Consider the following 20,182-nt stretch of genomic DNA (forward strand, 5'->3'; position numbering starts at 1 on the left):
AATACTGATCAATTCCATGCCTGTGCTTGCTGATATTTTGTGGCAGGTGGCACACAGAACGGACAGAGGAGTAACTCACCCTCTCTTCATGCCCGTCTATGATCCTGAACCACTCCACCAGCGTGTGAGTAATGTTGCTGATTGTACAGGAGTAGACGCAGGGCAGCAGAAATGTAGTGCCTGCTATGACGTTCATTTTATCTGGGGTCACAACCACCAGATCTAAGGAAACCACACACAATGCCCACATTAGTATATTTTCTTATCTAATGTAAATGTATAAACGCAAAACATTTGTCAGTAACAATGCATTTTTGGTTCTATTCGGTAAAGTCACGTAGGTAAAAAAAAAAAAAATCACGACGTTTCGGCCACAACACAAGTGGCCTTCATCAGGTGAAGGGACCAGACTGTCTCGAGGACAGCGCTGGAGTGAACACAGCCAAGCTCAGACCGCGACCTTTAAGCTGTGTGGGAGTATACTCTTTGGTTCTATTGGGTAAAGTCACGTAGGTGAAAATACCAATAGAACCAAAGAGTATGGATCCTAGCAGTCACGAAAGCTTTAAATCTAGAATTGTGTGGGAGTAATTAAGGTGCCTTGACAAATGAATTAGCATAAAAATTTGCATTAAATTGGCGGACTTAGCATGATGAACGGTGTAGAGGGGGTGAACATGTGCAGACCGGCGAGGGGGGAAGGGGTACTTTACGTATTGATGGTGTGAAAGGGGAATTTAAGCAGCTGCAAAAGTTTGGAATACCACTACTTGATAAAATATACTGTACCATTGAAATTAGTTTAATGTTTGGTTCGATTTAGAACATTTTTCCAATGGTTGCTTAATTTGAAACCTTCTCAGTTGAAATTGTGTCTGTGTTTGTAAATCTGAATTGCCTCGTGAACAAATCTCTGATAAAAAAAACCCGTGGGTTTGTAAAGAACCTTGGTATCGGAGAAAATTATATCGTGATCACCCACAGCATTGTAACAGTGATCAGCTACGGCAGAAGAATTCGTTTTGCCGTGTTTCACATCTGATTTGTGCTCGCGAATTCGGTCAGAGACATGTCGTTTCGTCTCCCCGATATAGCAATCACCGCAGGTACAACTCAATTTGTAAACTCCGGGGTACTGTAAGTCAGGAATGACATCCTTCACGGAAGGGATCAGGTCACGGATTTTGTGTACTGTATTGAACCGGACCAGGATCTTGTGTTTGTTTAGAATTTTGGAGAACCTTGGTATCGGAGATCTTTTTAGTAACGCCTGCTATATATGGCAGTCTGATGGTTTTGATCGAAGTATCAAGTGGTTGTTTCTGTATGGAGGGAGAAACAGCTTGGCGGATGGTACGGTCAGAGTAACAATTCCTTTTGAGGGCCAGATGCACGTGTTTTAATTCACTGGTCAAGTGTTGTTGGTCTGAAATGCAATGAGCCCTGTGGTATAACGTTTTGATTAGAGAATTATTTTGCGTCGGGTGGTGGTGGGAATCAGGTTTCAAGTAGGAATCTGTGTGGGTGGGTTTCCTGTAGACAGAATGTCCCAATTAACCATCAGGTCTCCTCTCAAACAGAACATCCAAGAATGGCAGCTTGCCATCTTTATGCACTTCCATGGTGAACTTGATGGCGGAGTGTCTGGCATTAATGTGGTCTAGGAAAAGGTTCAAAGGCGGGAGGCCATGTGGCCAAATGACGAAAGTGTCGTCTACATATCTCTTCCACAGGGAAGGTCTGAGGGTGGAAGTCTGGATGGCGTCTGATTCAAATTTCTCCATGAAAATATTGGCTATCACTGGTGACAAGGGGGATCCCATGGGGGTACCCTCATTTTGTTTGTAGAAGGAGCCATTCCAAGTAAAGTAGGTATTGTGACTTTACCGAATAGAACCAAAGAGTATGGATCCTTGCAGTCACGAAAGTTTCAAATCTAGAACAATTAATTTTTTAAGTACAGAACAGCAGACCTCGTCGAACGCAGGGGGGTTACGTTCTTGGAACATGTTGGGCACTACTTTGTTAAACAACAAAATAGACCTCGTGGGAAGACTTGGGTTGCCTTCGTGTCTTCGAAATGATCACCCCCTCCCTCTTTGTTTAACTAATACTACAAGATTCCCGCCCTCATTAATGTACTAACGGATTCTGAGTCGTTCTCATGTCTTCTTTGTGTGTGTACACTCTTTGTCAATTTCAACGCAACACAAAACCCCCGCCTCCATTCTTCCCGCACCACGGCACTCACACCCTACGCTCGCCACTAACACTGTCACTTGAACATTAATGATTCACCATCTCGTCGTCCGTATGACTAACGTTCTCAATAACTAGATTCATGCTGTAATGTGTGAATATTTACGTTGTGCTGCTGTTGCTGTGCGTTTTGAGTGCATTACATTATCATACAAAAAACCATACTCACACGCGCACACAGACATACACGGTAAATACATCGTTCTCACAGTCAATTGACACTCCACCAGACGCAGCACTCTCACGTGACTACCTTTTCTATATGCAGATACGAAAATGTTAGAAGCGTCAAACTGCGTATCACTGAAATATCACCCCCGTGTTGTGGAAAACAAACCCCATCAGCCACAACCGTCTAGAGCCAAAACACGCGTTAGATGAAGCTGTGTTGGGCAAGGGTTTCCTCTGTATGTTTTGTCGTTCGGAAATGTTATCCCTGTGTCCCGTCATTAACATAAAGATTAATTTGGATTGCTCACAGAGTAGTGCAACGTGTCTTGCTAGAGAACAGTCCACAGAACGGATATCACAGAGCTGACTCTGAGATTCCTTCAAGCGACCTCTGCTGGTCTACACAGTTGGGAGCAAGACTTTCCAAGATTGCTCTTCCACGTGGAACAGCGCTTATCACGTGGCAATGAACTAGATACGTTTTAATTCTCAGAGTTTAAATTTCGTCAATTAAGTGCAAAATTGCAGAAAGGGAAGCTTAGTCCATCAACTCACTCGACTTAGGACTCGGTTACCTCGCAGGCAAATGTCTGGACTTGACCCCATGCTTCTGAGTGGCGCTAGCTCAGCACTCTGACCTCTGAGCCACCTGCTATGCGACGTTGTTTTAAGATGATTACTGCTGGCCGCTCTCCGGATGACGTGATTGCTAAGCTCCAGGGTGATTTCAACAAACTACAACATCAGCTAGTTTCTCTTAAACTAGTCCTGAATACCTCCAAAACCAAGGTGCTATGCTTCTCTCCGGGACTAAAGCAGGAAGTTATTTTTCCCCAATTACATTCCTTGAATAATTATCAAATAGAGCAAGTCAAGATCTATAAGTATCTTGGGGTCATCCTGGATTCAAAACTTAGTTTTGATGATCACATTGATTATATTGGTAAAAAGACAAAAATAAAAATTGGTTTTCTGTATGGACACAAGCACTGCTTCCCCCCAATGTTCTGTTTGGAATTGATAAAAGCTACCATACTGCCTCTACTTGACTACTGTGACATCGTGTATAAATCAGCCCCAAGTACTGTACTGAAGAAGCTTGATTCCATCTATCACTCGGCCTTAAGATTTGCATTGAACTGCCATATAGGACTCACCACTGTGATCTCTACATTGGGTCAAACTTAAATAAGATCTGGTGCTTGTGCACCAGATCTTATTTATTCACGATGTACTTACAAAAAATTCCGCAGACTACCTACTGGATCTCCTCTCCGTTTCAAAGAACAAATTTGACCTCAGGTCTTCGCTCATTTACCAGCTTCACATTCCCTATTGCCGTACAAAAACTGGAGGAAGGGCCTTTGCTATTGATGCCCCCAGGGTCTGGAATGCTATTGCCAATAAACTGCAACTTGAATCACTACCTATGAGATTTTCACTCAAAACTGCTCTAGAGGAGTTGTACAACTCTAGCTGCCACTGCTATTCAGTGGCCTAAAATATGGCTCTAGATTTTGGTGTTATAATTTATTTATGTAGTTTATTGTTAAAAATTCGGTCACAGTCCCTATGATCACTGTTACATTGGATTTATGGCTTTTATTTTGGTGATTTCGAAAAGTTTTTTTTTGTTTTGGCCATGTTTTTGTTTATTGTAGTACGGAGTTGACTGATGGCCTTAATCTTAGTTGTCTTGTGGTTGTTGTTGTTATTTGACTTGCATCCCACTGGGATTTTTGCACACAGCGTTGGTGTACGGTGCTATTTCAGGAATATTTTGATATTTTTTTCCTGTATTTTCTGTTTACACAGTCACATAGTCACTTTAAGATGTTTTCTTGTTCATGTTTTTTGTTTGTTGCGGTTGCACCCGATTCAAGAGCCGAATGGCTCACAGGGCTATACCAAATAAATTAACTATGAACTATGAACTAAGACCGCATAAATGTCGGTGAGGAGCAGTCAAAGGTTCTGATGTACATTGATGGTGATGAGATCGTAGCCAGGGGTTGAACCCAGTTCACCGTGGCACTGGGCCCATGGCTCTAAAGTGTACATGTTGAGTTCTATATCAGGTCTATAGGATAGATGATAGAGTTGGGGGTGGTAATGTAGACGACGTTTAAAGGAAATAACACAAACCTGATGGACTGTTAACATTCAGCTGTAGATACCCAATGTCTTCCATGTATTGTGGATACACCGTGACCTCACAGCGATATCGCCCAGAGTCGTGGGTCTGGATGTCACTGACGGTGATGGAGGCATCGCACTTTGACACATCACCCACCCAGGTGGCCTGTAAAGGCCATTGTATATCTCCATTGGGGTATTGATAAAGCTGTGGTCAACAAAAGCGAGAGCATGCACAGATCAAAGATGTATGTATGTTGTATGTATGTTGTATGTATGTTGTATGTATGTTGTATGTATGTTGTATGTATGTTGTATGCATGTTGTATGTATGTTGAACTTCTTTGGCACAGTACATAGGCAACCGTGCTAATCCGAGGTGCGGGGGAAGGACAACAAACTAAATACAAACATCAGTTTTAAAGAAACGAGTTTTCGATCTAGATGATGATTTAAAAGTGCGTAGCTCCAGTGGCTTCCTAATATCGGAAGGCAGAGAATTCAAGATGGCCGCAGCAGTGCATGTGACACCACGCGATGCGGTGACCATCTTTGTTCGATGGCCAGCCAAAAGCTGCTGTGAGGATAACCGGAGTTCGCACCTAGAATGAATAAGAATGTTAAAATAGGTTTTTTACCCTTTTTTCTGGCAACAAAACTGACACCTTTATACAAGGAATCATGTTTGCATTAACCACTATACCTGCGGTCAGAATGCAAACAAAAAACAGCACTCTGATAATGTCTGCATTGTCCTTGAAATTGATTGGTCTACACCAGAGACAACTTTTCTCAGAGCCCAGTCTCATATGGTGTTCGACCAGATGACGCCAAAAGGCGCATCATGAGGAGGCCTCATGATGATGGATAAGAATGTCTTTATCATTTGTTGAATACCTTTTACTGGAATCACTATTCAGGAGATGGTCATATGTAGAGTTAGCACGGTTGGCTACATATCATGCGAAATAAGCTCAACGTACATACATACACGAGACCTGGATATGACCTATTCATTCACGGTAATATGTACGGACGTTATGACATCACAATGCCATGTGACGTCATAGCTTTTGTACATATCAAACAGTCTACCAGCACACGCATACTAATTGCATTGTCTACCAAAATGTCTATCAATATAACCCTGGGAGAGAGTGTTTTGAGATGGGGGTTGGATCACCACCCACCCTTCACCACTGGCTACGTATGCCTAGAGTCCTAGAATGAACGTGAGCAGATACAGATACAGCAGTAGCTGTAGCACATTATGGGCAGTCCTCAACCTACGAATATAATTAGTTCCTGTGACGCGTTCGTAAGTTGTATGTTTGTAAGTTCATGACTGCATGTACATGGTTCAAGTGATGTCATTTTTTATTTAATTAATAAATGCTTTTAAATATACTCGAATGCTCGAGATCAATTTCCATTATGTACTATGAATAGGGAAACAGCCTGTATATAATCTCGTGTGTCTCAGAGCTCCTCACTTGATACAGCTTTCTGCTGTGACTGTTTCCACCTGAAGACGGAAGCTTGTGTTGCCTCCGAAACGTCGTGATTATATTTAGTTGTTTTTTCTTTTTTTTACCTACGTGACTTTACCGAAAAAAACCCAAAAGTATGGCACGTTCTGTTTATGTGACAAACCTTACTATTGTCTGTGTCGGGTCGTGGCGGGTTTGACGACACATTTATATATTTAAGCGAACTAACCCAAAACAACCTCGATTATGGATCACCCCCCGTGTTCTGACAAACCGACGCTTTCGAAAAAGCCGCATTGGGCAAGGTTTCCCACATTTAGATGTCTTAATACGATATAGAGATTTATAACTCACCCTTTCTTCACGTCCATCAATGATCCTGAACCACTCCGCCAGTGTGTGGTTAACGCCGCTGATTGTACAGGTGTAGGAGCAGGGCAGGAAAATCGTACTGCCTGCTATGGCGTTCATTTTTTCTGGGGTGACGACCATAAATTCTAGGGAAACAACAACAACAACACAGCGCCCACTTTAGTACATCTCGTATGGAAAATAAGAATAGGTTTTACCCTTTCTGGCAATAGAACAGGAGGTGTGTTAACATGTTCAAACGCCTAATAGAAACCTTTTTCAAGAAATTAAGTATCGCATTGACCACGCACAGTACTTGTGGTGAACATGCAAACAGACGTGGCTCTGATAATATATATAAATTGTCTTTAATAATAATGTAACTATAATGTTACATGGCATTGTCTTTGATAATAATAATAATGTAACTATAATGTTACATTGCATTGTCTTTGATAATAATGTAACTATAATGTTATACAAACATTGCCTTTGAAACTGATTGTTCTACTCCAGGGGTCGGGAACCTATGGCTCGCGAGCCAGATGTGGCTCTTTTGATGATTGCATATGGCTCGCAGATAAAACAAAATATTCTCACTTGTTTTAATCCATCCATCGATTTTTCACTGCGCATGTCCTGTTCAGGGTTGCAGGAGCAATTGTCCATTATTTTAATTGGATGATACTGGCCTACGTTTGCCGTTGCTGGGTAAAACAGGTAAACGCCCCCTTTTGAATCAGTCTGAGACTGCGTCTGCTCGGTCATTAGCTCAAAGCTAACCCTTCGACGAAGAAGATGGCGAAAAGAAAAAAAGACGACGAGTATCGTACATTTCAGGACGAATGGACCGAAGAATTCGCCTTTGTGGAGAGAGCGGGTTCTGCGGTGTGTCTAATTTGCAATGACAAAATTACATCGTTGAAACGGTCGAATGTAAAGCGGGACTTCGACACGCGCCACGCTACCTTTGCATCAAAATACCCTGCGGGAGACAGCAGAAAGAAAGCGTGCCAAGAGCTTCTGAGCAGGGTGCAAGCTAGCCAGCAGCAACTCCGTGTATGGACCCGGCAAGGTGACTATAATTCGGCTAGCTTTGCTGGTTCTTTAGCAATAGTGAGGAACGGAAAACCATTCACAGATGGCGAGTATGCTAAAACGTTCATGCTGGATGTAGCCAATGAACTTTTTGATGATCTTCCGAACAAAGACAAGATAATCAAACGGATACAAGACATGCCTCTGTCGGCAAGAACTGTTCATGATCGTACCATCGTGATGGCAAACAAAGTGGAGGAAACGCAAGTGAAGGACATAAATGCAGCGCCGTTCTTTTCTCTGGCTTTGGATGAGTCAACAGACGTGAGCCATTTGTCGCAGTTCAGCGTGATTGCAAGATATGCTGTTGGTGACACACTGCGCGAAGAAAGTCTTGCTGTTCTGCCATTAAAAGGGTCCACAAGAGGTGAGGATTTATTCAAGTCTTTCATGGAGTTTGCTCAAGAAAAAAGTCTACCTATGGATAAACTTCTCTCAGTGTGTACTGATGGTGCTCCGTGTATGGTGGGGAAAAACAAAGGATTTGTGGCGCTTCTCCGTGAACATGAAAATAGACCCATCCTAAGTTTCCATTGCATTATACACCAGGAGGCACTTTGTGCTCAGATGTGTGACAGGCAGTTTGGCGAAGTGATGTCGCTGGTCATTCGTGTGATCAACTTTATTGTTGCCCGAGCCTTAAATGATCGCCAGTTTAAAACACTGCTGGATGAAGTTGTAAATAACTATCCTGGTCTGCTTTTGCACAGCAATGTGCGTTGGTTGTCAAGAGGGAAGGTGCTTAGCCGTTTTGCGGCTTGCCTGAACGAAATCCGGACTTTCCTTGAAATGAAAGGCGTCGGGCATCCTGAGCTAGCCGACACCGAGTGGCTCCTCAAGTTTTACTATCTCGTAGATCTGACTGAACATCTGAACCAGCTCAACGTGAAAATGCAAGGCATTGGAAATACAGTGTTATCCCTTCAACAAGCTGTATTTGCTTTTGAAAACAAGCTGGAGCTTTTCATCACGGATCTTGAAACAGGTCGTTTACTACATTTTGAAAAACTGAGCCAATTTAAAGATGCATGCACAGCAAGTGAGCCCATTCAAAACCTTGATCTCCACCAGCTAGCTGGCTGCACATCCAGTCTCCTACAGTCCTTCAAAGCACGCTTTGGAGAATTTCGTGAGCACACTCGTCTTTTTAAGTTCATCACCCATCCAAACGAGTGTTCACTGAACACAGCCGACCTGAATTACATCCCTGGTGTCTCCGTCAGAGATTTTGAAGCAGAAGTGGCTGACCTGAAGGCCTCAGACATGTGGGTGAATAAGTTCAAGTCACTGAATGAAGATTTGGAAAGAATCACACGACAGAAAGCGGAGTTGGCGAGCAAGCACATGTGGACAGAAATGAAAAAACTCCAACCCGAAGACCAGCTGATTCTCAAAACTTGGAACGCGCTTCCTGTCACATACCACACACTGCAGCGTGTGAGTATTGCTGTATTGACCATGTTTGGATCTACGTATGCATGTGAGCAGTCATTCTCACATCTTAAAAACATCAAGTCCAACCTACGATCACGTTTAACGGATGAAAGCCTCAACGCTTGCATGAAGCTTAACCTCACCAAGTACCAACCCGACTACAAAGACATCAGCAAATCCATGCAGCACCAGAAGTCGCATTAATGGTGAGTGTTATAACAACATTTAAAAGAATAAATTCAGAGGCTTATTATACTGACATTTAGTTGAATTCACTTTTAAAATATATTATATGGCTCTCACTGAAATAAATTTCCAAATTTTTTGCTTTCATGGCTCTCTTAGTCAAAAAGGTTCCCGACCCCTGTTCTACTCCATAGGACAGACTTCTCTATGGCCTCGTCTCACCAGTATCAGACCAGAGAATGCCTAAATGTGAACAGTACAAAGACAATGCACTATCAGAGCGTTTGTAGCTGGGAGTGAGCAGCTGTATCACGTTCTGGTGGCAATTGGACATCGGTGTTGATGAGACTTATAGCCAGGCATTGAACCCAGATGTTTGTGACCCTTATAGTGGCAACATGTCGTGAGATTCATAATCCACTGAATCCCTCAAAGTGCAGCGCAACCTTTCGTGTTAAGAGTTTGGCCCACAGAAGTAGATATCACACAACTACCTCTGACATCCCATGAAGTGACCTCTGGTCCATGTGTGTGTGTGTGTGTTGAACTTCTTTCGTACCATACGTAGCCAACTGTGCTAATCGATATAGCAATCACCGCAGATACAACTCAATTTGTATTGCTATATCGGGGAGACGAAGCGACATGTCTCTGACCGAATTCGCGAGCACAAATCAGATTTGAAACACGGCAGAACGAATTCTTCTGCCGTAGCTGATCACTGTTACAACGCTGTGGGTGATCACGATATAATTTTCTCCGATACCAAGGTTCTTTGCAAACCCACGGGTTTTTATCAGAGATTTGTTCACGAGGCAATTCAGATCTACAAACACAGACACAATTTCAACCGAGAATATGGTTTAAAATTAAGCAACCATTGGAAAGATGTTCTAAATCGAACCAAACATTAAGCTAATTTTTCAATGGTACAGTATATTTTTCAAGTAGTGGTACCCCAAACTTTCGCAGCTCTTATAAATTCCCCCTCTTCACACCATCAATAGGTAAACTCCCCCCTCCCTCCTCCCCCTCCCCCCCCCCGCGCCAAACTGCGAGTCCACCGGCACGTACACCACCTGTTTCCTAAAATCCGCCAATGAAATGCTAATTTTTATGCTAATTTCTTTGTCAGAACACCTTGTTTGCTCGCACACAGGTCCGATGTCTGAGCGTGGTTGTGTTTCGCTAAATTATCCTGTTTGATGAGTACTGGGTGCCTCGGTGAATGTATATGCTCTATCTTTAACATAGCTATTTCTGTGACCAGTTACAAGCTAATCACTCAGCTATTTCAATGCTAAATTCGATGCTAATTCCTTTGTCAAGGGATACCTCTGCGGATGTGTATACTTTAACTTAGCTATTTCAATGAGCCATTTCAATGCTAAATTATATGCTAATTCCTTTGTCAAGGCACTTGGCCTTTTTCTTCTCACACAGCTTAAAGGTCGTGATCTAAGCGTGGCTTCTTCCACTCCAGCGCTAATTCCTTTGTCAAGGGGTACCTCTGCGGATGTGTATACTTTAACTTAGCTATTTCAATGAGCCATTTCAATGCTAAATTATATGCTAATTCCTTTGTCAAGGCGCGTGGTCTTTTTCTTCTCACACAGCTTAAAGGTCGTGATCTAAGCGTGGCTTCTTCCACTCCAGCGCTGTACTCCAGACAGTCTCGTCCCTTCACCTGATGAAGGCCGCTTGTGTTGTGGCCGAAACGTCGTGATTTTTCTTGTTTTATTTTTTACCTACGTGACTTTACCCAATAGAACCAAAGAGTATGGATCCTAGCAGTCACGAAAGCTTTAAATCTAGAATTGATAACCTCTATGGGGAGGGTTTTCACGTATCTGTTAGAGCTTTTAACAGACAACGGGACAAGAAGTCGCAACTCATCGAGACGCTGACCTTCTTCAAAAGATGCCGCGATCACAAGGTAATACCCATCGCTTTCACACTCACTTCTGCTGCTGTATCTTCTCCGAATTCTAAACAGATTCTGCTTAAGGCCATCCTATCTTTAATCTCAGAGAGGATAAGACTACTCCGTTTTGAACTCGATACTTTAGACAGGACTCTCCTACAAGCTCATTTAATGTTAACACAAAAAATGTCACCTGATTGGAATCACGTAGACAACATGACTGCTTCTTCTGCTGAGTCACTGTCAGTCAAATGCAAAGCTAACCTGATTTCTAAATTCAACCACCTATCAAAGAAAAACCCGGTTCCACAGATCACAAAACTAGATGTTAACAAAATCGTCATTTTTTCAGAGTAGCACCCCGATTTCGGACAAACTGAAAACAGTACTGGCTAGGGGACTGAATTTTGCTGTCACCCCAAAACACATACCAGTAGATTATATCATCTCTCAAGTCGATGTAGCCAACAAAGGTATAGGACACATCCAAGCAGACGTCGCGAGAGCTGAAATAGCTACTATTCTTTAGAATGCTAAGAAACCCGTTAGCAACATCAGCAAAGATGAACGCTCTGAACTCGCGAAATTAAAAGAGAGACATGATATAGTCATCCTCTCAGCCGACAAGGGCAATGCCACTGGAATTATGGATAAAAACCCATACAACAATAAAATTCAGGACCTATTCAATGATGGTAGTTACTCAAAAATCAAAAATGACCCTACTAATAGCGTAACTATTAAAACCAACCAGATCATCACAAGTTCGACCTCCCTAATCGAACCAGCTAAACGTCCCTCCCTAAAACCTTCTGCTGCAAGACCACCTAGATTCTATGGTCTCCCAAAGATTCATAAGGAAGGCACTCCATTACGACCCATCGTATCCACGATCAACTCCCCTACCTATAAGCTGACACGTTTTCTGTCGGATATCTTGCTACCTTTCACTGGCAAGACCTCCTCAGCAGTACTTGACTCGGCCCAATTTGTTTCTATGGTCAAGGACGTTGTACTGTCCCCTGACGATATCCTTGTCAGCTTCGATGTGGTCTCCTTGTTCACCAAGGTCCCGGTACCTGATACCATTGATATAATTGAAAATTTGGTGCAACATGGACTAAACCCCGAGGTACCTACTCTGGTCAGGCACTGCTTCACCAACACCTACTTTACTTGGAATGGTTCCTTCTACAAGCAAAATGAGGGTACTTCCATGGGTTCCCCCTTGTCACCAGTGATAGCCAATGTTTTCATGGAGAAATTTGAATCGGACGCCATCCAGACTTCCACCCTCAGACCTTCCCTGTGGAAGAGATATGTGGATGACACTTTCGTCATTTGGCCACATGGCCTCCCAGCTCTGAACCTTTTCCTACACCACATCAATTCCAGACATCCCGCCATCAAATTCACCATGAAAGTGGAGAAGGATGGCAGGCTACCATTCTTGGATGTTCTGTTTGAGAGGAGACCTGATGGCTCGTTGGGGCATTCTGTCTACAGGAAACCCACCCACACGGATTCCTACTTGAAGCCTGATTCCCACCACCACCCAACTTAGAAGAATTCTCTCATCAAAACTTTATACCATAGGGCTCATTGCATTTCGGACCAACACCACCTGACCAGTGAATTAAAACATGTACACCTGGCCCTCAAAAGGAATGGATACTCTGACCGTACCATCCGCCAAGCTGTTTCTCCCTCCATACAGAAACAACCACTTGATACTCCGGTCAAAACCATCACACTACCACATATAGCAGGCGTTACTAAAAAGAGTTCCAAAATTCTAAACAAACACAAGATCCAGGTCGAGTTCAATACAGTACACAAAATTCGTGATCTGATCCCATCCATGAAGGATGTCATTCCTGACTTACAGTACCCTGGGGTTTACAAATTGAGTTGTACCTGCGGTGATTGCTATATCGGGGAGACGAAGCGACATGTCTCTGACCGAATTCGTGAGCACAAATCAGATTTGAAACACGGCAGAACGAATTCTTCTGCCGTAGCTGATCACTGTTACAACGCTGTGGGTGATCACAATATAATTTTCTCCGATACCAAGGTTCTTTGCAAACCCACGGGTTTTTATCAGAGATTTGTTCACGAGGCAATCCAGATCTACAAACACAGACACAATTTCAACCGAGAAGATGGTTTCAAATTAAGCAACCATTGGAAAGATGTTCTAAATCGAACCAAACATTAAACTAATTTTTCAATGGTACAGTATATTTTTCAAGTAGTGGTACCCTAAACTTTCGCAGCTTAAAATCCCCTTTTCACACCACCAGCATGTGGACGATGCCGTGCCCCCTCGCCAGCCTGCACAGGTCAACCCCCTCCCTACCTTTCATCATGCTAAGTCCGCCTATTAAAAATGCAAACTTCCATGCTAATTCCTTTGTCAAGGCACCTTAATTACTCTCACACAGCTTAAAGGTCGCAGTCTGAGCTTGGCTGTGTTTCACTCCAGCGCTGTCCTCGAGACAGTCTGGTCCCTTCACCTGATGAAGGCCGCTTGTGTTGTGGCCAAAACGTCGTGATTTTTGTTGTTTTATTTTTTACCTACGTGACTTTACCGAATAGAACCAAAGAGTATGGATCCTTGCAGTCACGAAAGCTTCAAATCCAGAATTGATAGCCTCTACGGGGAGGTTTATCGCCTATCTGTTAGAGCTTTTAACAGACAACGGGACAATAAGTCACAGCTCATCGAGACGCTGACCTTCCTCAAAAGATGCCGCGACAACAAGGTAATACCCATCGCTTTCACACTCACTTCTGCTGCTGTGTCCTCACCGAATTCTAAACAGATTCTGTTTAAGGCCAGCCTCTCTTTAATCTCAGAGAGGATAAGACTACTCCGTTTTGAACTCGATACTTTAGGTAGGACTCTCCTACAAGCTCATATCATTTATCAGGTCGATGTAGCCATCAAAGGTATAGGACACATCCAAGCAGACGTCGCGAGAGCTGAAATAGCTACTATTCTTAAGAATGCTAAGAAACCCGTTAGCAACATCAGCAACGATGAACGCTCTGAACTCGCGAAATTAAAAGAGAGATATGATATAGTCATCCTCTCAGCCGACAAGGGCAATGCCACTGTAATTATGGATAAAAACTCATACAACAATAAAATTCAGGACCTACTCAATGATGGTAGTTACTCAAAAATCAAAAATGACCCTACTAATAGCCTAACTATTAAAATCAACCAGATCATCACAAGTTCGACCTCCCTAATCGAACCAGCTAAACGTCCCTCCCTAAAACCTTCTGCTGCAAGACCACCTAGATTCTATGGTCTCCCAAAGATTCATAAGGAAGGCACTCCATTACGACCCATTGTATCCACGATCAACTCCCCTACCTATAAGCTGACACGTTTTCTGTCGGATATCTTGCTACCTTTCACTGGAAAGACCTCCTCAGCAGTACTTGACTCGGCCCAATTTGTTTCTATGGTCAAGGACGTTGTACTGTCCCCTGACGATATCCTTGTCAGCTTCGATGTGGTCTCCTTGTTCACCAAGGTCCCGGTACCTGATACCATTGATATAATTGAAAATTTGGTGCAACATGGACTAAACCCCGAGGTACCTACTCTGGTCAGGCACTGCTTCACCAACACCTACTTTACTTGGAATGGTTCCTTCTACAAGCAAAATGAGGGTACTCCCATGGGTTCCCCCTTGTCACCAGTGATAGCCAATGTTTTCATGGAGAAATTTGAATCGGACGCCATCCAGACTTCCACCCTCAGACCTTCCCTGTGGAAGAGATATGTGGATGACACTTTCGTCATTTGGCCACATGGCCTCCCAGCTCTGAACCTTTTCCTACACCACATCAATTCCAGACATCCCGCCATCAAATTCACCATGAAAGTGGCGAAGGATGGCAGGCTACCATTCTTGGATGTTCTGTTTGAGAGGAGACCTGATGGCTCGTTGGGGCATTCTGTCTACAGGAAACCCACCCACACGGATTCCTACTTGAAGCCTGATTCCCACCACCACCCAGCTTAGAATAATTCTCTCATCAAAACTTTATACCATAGGGCTCATTGCATTTCGGACCAACACCACCTGACCAGTGAATTAAAACATGTACACCTGGCCCTCAAAAGGAATGGATACTCTGACCGTACCATCCGCCAAGCTGTTTCTCCCTCCATACAGAAACAACCACTTGATACTCCGGTCAAAACCATCACACTACCACATATAGCAGGCGTTACTAAAAAGATTTCCAAAATTCTAAACAAACACAAGATCCAGGTCGAGTTCAATACAGTACACAAAATTCGTGATCTGATCCCATCCATGAAGGATGTCATTCCTGACTTACAGTACCCCGGGGTTTACAAATTGAGTTGTACCTGCGGTGATTGCTATATCGGGGAGACGAAGCGACATGTCTCTGACCGAATTCGCGAGCACAAATCAGATTTGAAACACGGCAGAACGAATTCTTCTGCCGTAGCTGATCACTGTTACAACGCTGTGGGTGATCACAATATAATTTTCTCCGATACCAAGGTTATTTGCAAACCCACGGGTTTTTATCAGAGATTTGTTCACGAGGCAATTCAGATCTACAAACACAGACACAATTTCAACCGAGAAGATGGTTTCAAATTAAGCAACCATTGGAAAGATGTTCTAAATCTAACCAAACATTAAACTAATTTTTCAATGGTACAGTATATTTTTCAAGTAGTGGTACCCTAAACTTTCGCAGCTTCTTGAAATCCCCTTTTCACACCACCAGCATGTGGACGCTGCTGTGCCCCCTCGCCAGCCTGCACAGGTCAATCCCCTCCCTACCTTTCATCATGCTAAGTCCACCTATTAAAATGCATTTTTTAATGATAATTCCTTTGTCAAGGCACTCTGTTTCTTCTCACACAGCTTAAAGGTCGCGGTCTGAGCTTGGCTGTGTTCGCTCTAGCGCTTGTCCTCGAGACAGTCTGGTCCCTTCACCTGATGAAGGCCACTTGTGTTGTGGCCGAAACGTCGTGATTTTTGTTGTTTTATTTTTTACCTACGTGACTTTACCGAATAGAACCAAAGAGTATAGTAATTATATTCACAGTTAAGAGTTTGATATTTAGAGACGATTTTAATCATGTAATAGATACGGTGATGTGGGTGTGGTTCTAGAATATTAACACTTGCACTCAATACCGTCAGTACTGAGCAGTGAGGTGGTGTGAATTGGGGTTTTTTGGCGTGCATCCGGTCATAATTACAGATGCACGAATGCTCCTCAGAAGAACACTTTGAAGTAAAGAGTTGCAGTCACACAACCCTCTGGTTGTGCCTTGGTGGTGGAGTCATCTCAGAAGGAGAGCAGAACACATCGCAGACTATCCACTCATCCCCTCCGAACTCATCATCTACTATTGTTGCTGTTGGTGCTACACGCTTTCATTTAACTCACTCTATTGTTGTTGTTTCTTCAAATCGTGTAACTCAATTCTAACCCACTTCTTAATGTGGTATCGACTGCAAACTTGGTATACTTATGTCACACTGATGGCTATACTATATTCTATCATAAAACATATTTTTAAACATTATTTTTTGTTATGCTTTGGCTTGGGTCTAATTGTCCACGGTCAGCTGACGTTGGCTGTAACTGGCCACGGTCCCCTTACGTTGTGGCAAGTTTCGGGGCCACTTCCTGGAGTCGTGAAGTTCTGCCATTACTAGTACGGTACATTTCATTAAAGCGTGTGTTTTTTAAAAGTTTTTTAAAAAATATTACTTATTAACCGGCTTGTCCCCTCGTAACGATCACGGGAGGAGATGGATAGGGCCGGCCGATTACATTAGTTAGATGTCACGTTTTGTAGTTAAATAATGGATTACTTTTTTGAAAAATAAAACGGTTATTTAATGCTACTACGATTCTTGCTTGAGCATTATTTGTGTTAGAAGATCACTAAATTAGCTTTCTTTTGATTCATCTTCTTTGGTTCTTTCGGTAAAGTCACGTAGAATGAGAATAAAATAATAAATTGATAAAATAAAAGAACACAATAATATTCTCACGACGTTTCAGCCACAACACAAGCGGCCTTCATCAGGTGAAGGGACGAGACTGTCTGGTAGGACAGCGCTGGAGTGAAAGAGCCACGTTCAGATCACGGCCTTTAAGCTGTGTGAGAGGAACAAAGCGCCTTGACAAAGGAATTAGCATATAATTTAGCATTGAAATGGCTGAATGATTAGCTTGTGACTGGTAACAGAAATAGCTATGTTAAAGTTAAAGCATACACATCCGCAGAGGCACCCCTTGCGGATGTGTATGCTTTAACTTTTAACATAGCTATTTCTGTGACCAGTCACAAGCTAATCATTCAGCCATTTCAATGCTAAATTATATGCTAATTCCTTTGTCAAGGCGCTTTGTTCCTCTCACACAGCTTAAAGGCCGTGATCTGAACGTGGCTCTTTCACTCCAGCGCTGTCCTACCAGACAGTCTCGTCCCTTCACCTGATGAAGGCCGCTTGTGTTGTGGCCGAAACGTCGTGAGAATATTATTGTGTTATTTTATTTTATCAATTTATTATTTTATTCTCATTCTACGTGACTTTACCGAAAGAACCAAAGAAGATGAATCATTGCAGTCACGAAAGCTTTAAATCGAAATTTCTTTTGATTGTTATGTATTTATCATTCGTTCCCGGGCGCTCTATAGCTCTTGTCACTGCACAGTTAATAGTTAACTAGTGATGATAATGGTGGTGATGATGACGGTGGGGGTGGTGATGACGATGGTGGTGATGATGATAACGGTGATGATGACTATGGTGATGTTGGTGGTGATGATGTTGGTTGTGACGATGATGGTGGTGATGATAGTGATGATGATGATGGTGGTTGTGATGATGATGGCGGTGATTGTGATGGTGGTGATGATGATGGTGGTTGTGGTGATGACTGTGGTGGTGACAATGATGAAGTTGGTGATGATGATGATGATGTTGGTGGTGACGATGATGGTGGTGATGGTGACGATGATGGTGGTGGTGATGAATTCGAGTTGACCATGACCTGCTATTGAACTCACCACGTGGTGTTCTTCCTTGGCGCTGCACTCCGGACTCCGAGCCATCCCCAACCCCCGCGCTGTCAGTGAACACCGTTCCTGCGGATAAATCAGAATCTCAGAATCAGAATTTATGTATTTACTTATAATGGAGGAATTCGATGGGCTATGAAGCTCTTTTTCACAGATGATCCAGTAGGGCCACGGGGTAAGAACGTTACACTGATGACAGTCGCATTAGGGGTGCTACGGTGGCGAGGAGATGTTAACTACCTCGCCTGGTATACAGGAAATCGTGGGTTCGATCAAAGCCCTAACACCACGGTGGCGAGGAGATGTTAACTACCTCGCCTGGTATACAGGAGGTTGTGGATTTGATCCCAACCATGACACCTGTTGTATATTTGGAGATTTCATGTTTTCCCTGTGGTCTCGTGGATTTAACTCTGGGTCCTCCGATTTTTCCCTCGAAAATTTTGAATCAACATCACGCCTTTAGAGTATTTGGCTGCTAGACATTTCCACGTGGTGATGATGATTCTTTGGGTCTTTCAGTAAAGTTAGGTAGATAGGTTCAAAGAAAATAACACAAAACTACGACGTTTCGATCGCAACACAAGTGGTCGTCATCAGAAAAAGGGGGTTGGCTTCTAAAGGCAAACTGTTTTGAAGGTTTAAAAATGGGCATAGCCCAAGTGTCAGCAGCATGGGCGGGCTAGCTAATGTTAATGTGAGGGATTAATAAGTAATATTTTTTAAACTTTTTTTAAAACACGCTTTAATGAAGTGTACCGTACTAAATTTCGATTTAAAGCTTTCGTGACTGCAGAGATTCAATAAAAATGAAACAATAGAATGTCGGGGCAAGTCCAGTTAGTGAGTAACAGCGCCTATGAAGGCTACCGGCACTGTGGCACACGAGGGGGTGGGTGGCCATCACCACGCCCGGCCGCCTTTGTCTCCCCATTGTCGATGTTTACTCCACACCACCGCTCCAGGTATCGTACGCAGAGCTATGCATAGGGAGACTCATAGACCAGACTCATATAGACCCATAGAGATCCACAGACACCCACAGAAGCCCATAGAGACCCATACTCATCGAGACCCATACTAAAACTAAACTATTATTTTGATGTTACCAGTTAAGGCCCACCGAGCTGTGGAGCTCTCTTTCAGAAGCGACCTGACCATCAGAAATAATAGCGCAACGAACTGGCTTATGTGTGTCTATGGGTCTCTGTGTGTCTATGGGTCTCTGTGTGTCTATGGGTCTCTGTGTGTGTCTATGGGTCTCTGTGTGTGTCTATGTGTAGCGGTTAGCACGCTGCGCTATGAACCTGGCGACCCGGGTTCGATTCCCGCTCACGGCCAACACCAGTGACGATTATCTGAACCGGTCCCGGGCCTCCCCTAGGTCGACTCAGCCTCAAATAAGTACCTGGTGCGGTGTGTAAACATTGCCACTAGGGAGACAAAGGCGGTCGGGCGTGGTGCTGGCCACCCACCCCCTCGTGTACCGTTCCGGCCTTCATAGGTGCTCGCTAACAGCACTTGCCCCTACAGTCTGTTAAGGCTATACGGGGGATCTTTGTTATCTATGGGTCTCTGTGTGTTATCTATGGATCTCTGTGTGTGTCAATGGGTCTCTGTGTCTCTATGGGTCTCTGTGTATGTCTATGGGTCTCTGTGTGTCTATGGGTCTCTGTGTGTGTCTATGGGTCACACCCAACCCCTTACAGGGCTCACATCTGGAATGGAATTCCAGGAACTCCGCGGTTGCTGCGTCAGCGATCTGACCCCAGAAGCATCCAACCACCTGAGCATTATGAATGACGCGCCTCTGAATAGTGTGTGTACGTGTGTGTGTGTACGTGTGTGTGTACGTGTGTGTACGTGTGTACGTGTGTAGATGTGTGTACGTGTGTGTGTGTACGTGTGTGTGTGTACGTCTGGCAAAACAACCCCCTACCTCCTCGCGGTGCCGGACGGGCAACTCTGTCGTGGACAGTGCTGTGGGGGGAGGTCCAATTCCGATTGGCTCCTCCCCTCATG

The 20,182-nt window shown here is 43.6% G+C and overlaps 1 long non-coding RNA gene across 1 annotated transcript; it reads right to left on the reverse strand.

The window, feature by feature from the left end:
• Positions 1-4,566: 4,566 nt before the first annotated feature.
• On the reverse strand, positions 4,567-18,607 carry LOC116958145 (uncharacterized). Its single transcript, XR_004405309.2, has 3 exons — positions 18,149-18,607; positions 6,411-6,553; positions 4,567-4,774 (listed from the first exon to the last, which is right to left on the reverse strand). It is a non-coding gene; the product is annotated as an uncharacterized LOC116958145 (long non-coding RNA).
• Positions 18,608-20,182: the final 1,575 nt, after the last annotated feature.

The sequence above is a fragment of the Petromyzon marinus genome, chromosome 73 (assembly GCF_048934315.1).
Source record: "Petromyzon marinus isolate PM22_M1 ecotype Great Lakes invasive population chromosome 73, UKy_Petmar_22M1.pri1.0, whole genome shotgun sequence".
Taxonomy (NCBI): Eukaryota; Metazoa; Chordata; class Hyperoartia; order Petromyzontiformes; family Petromyzontidae; genus Petromyzon; species Petromyzon marinus.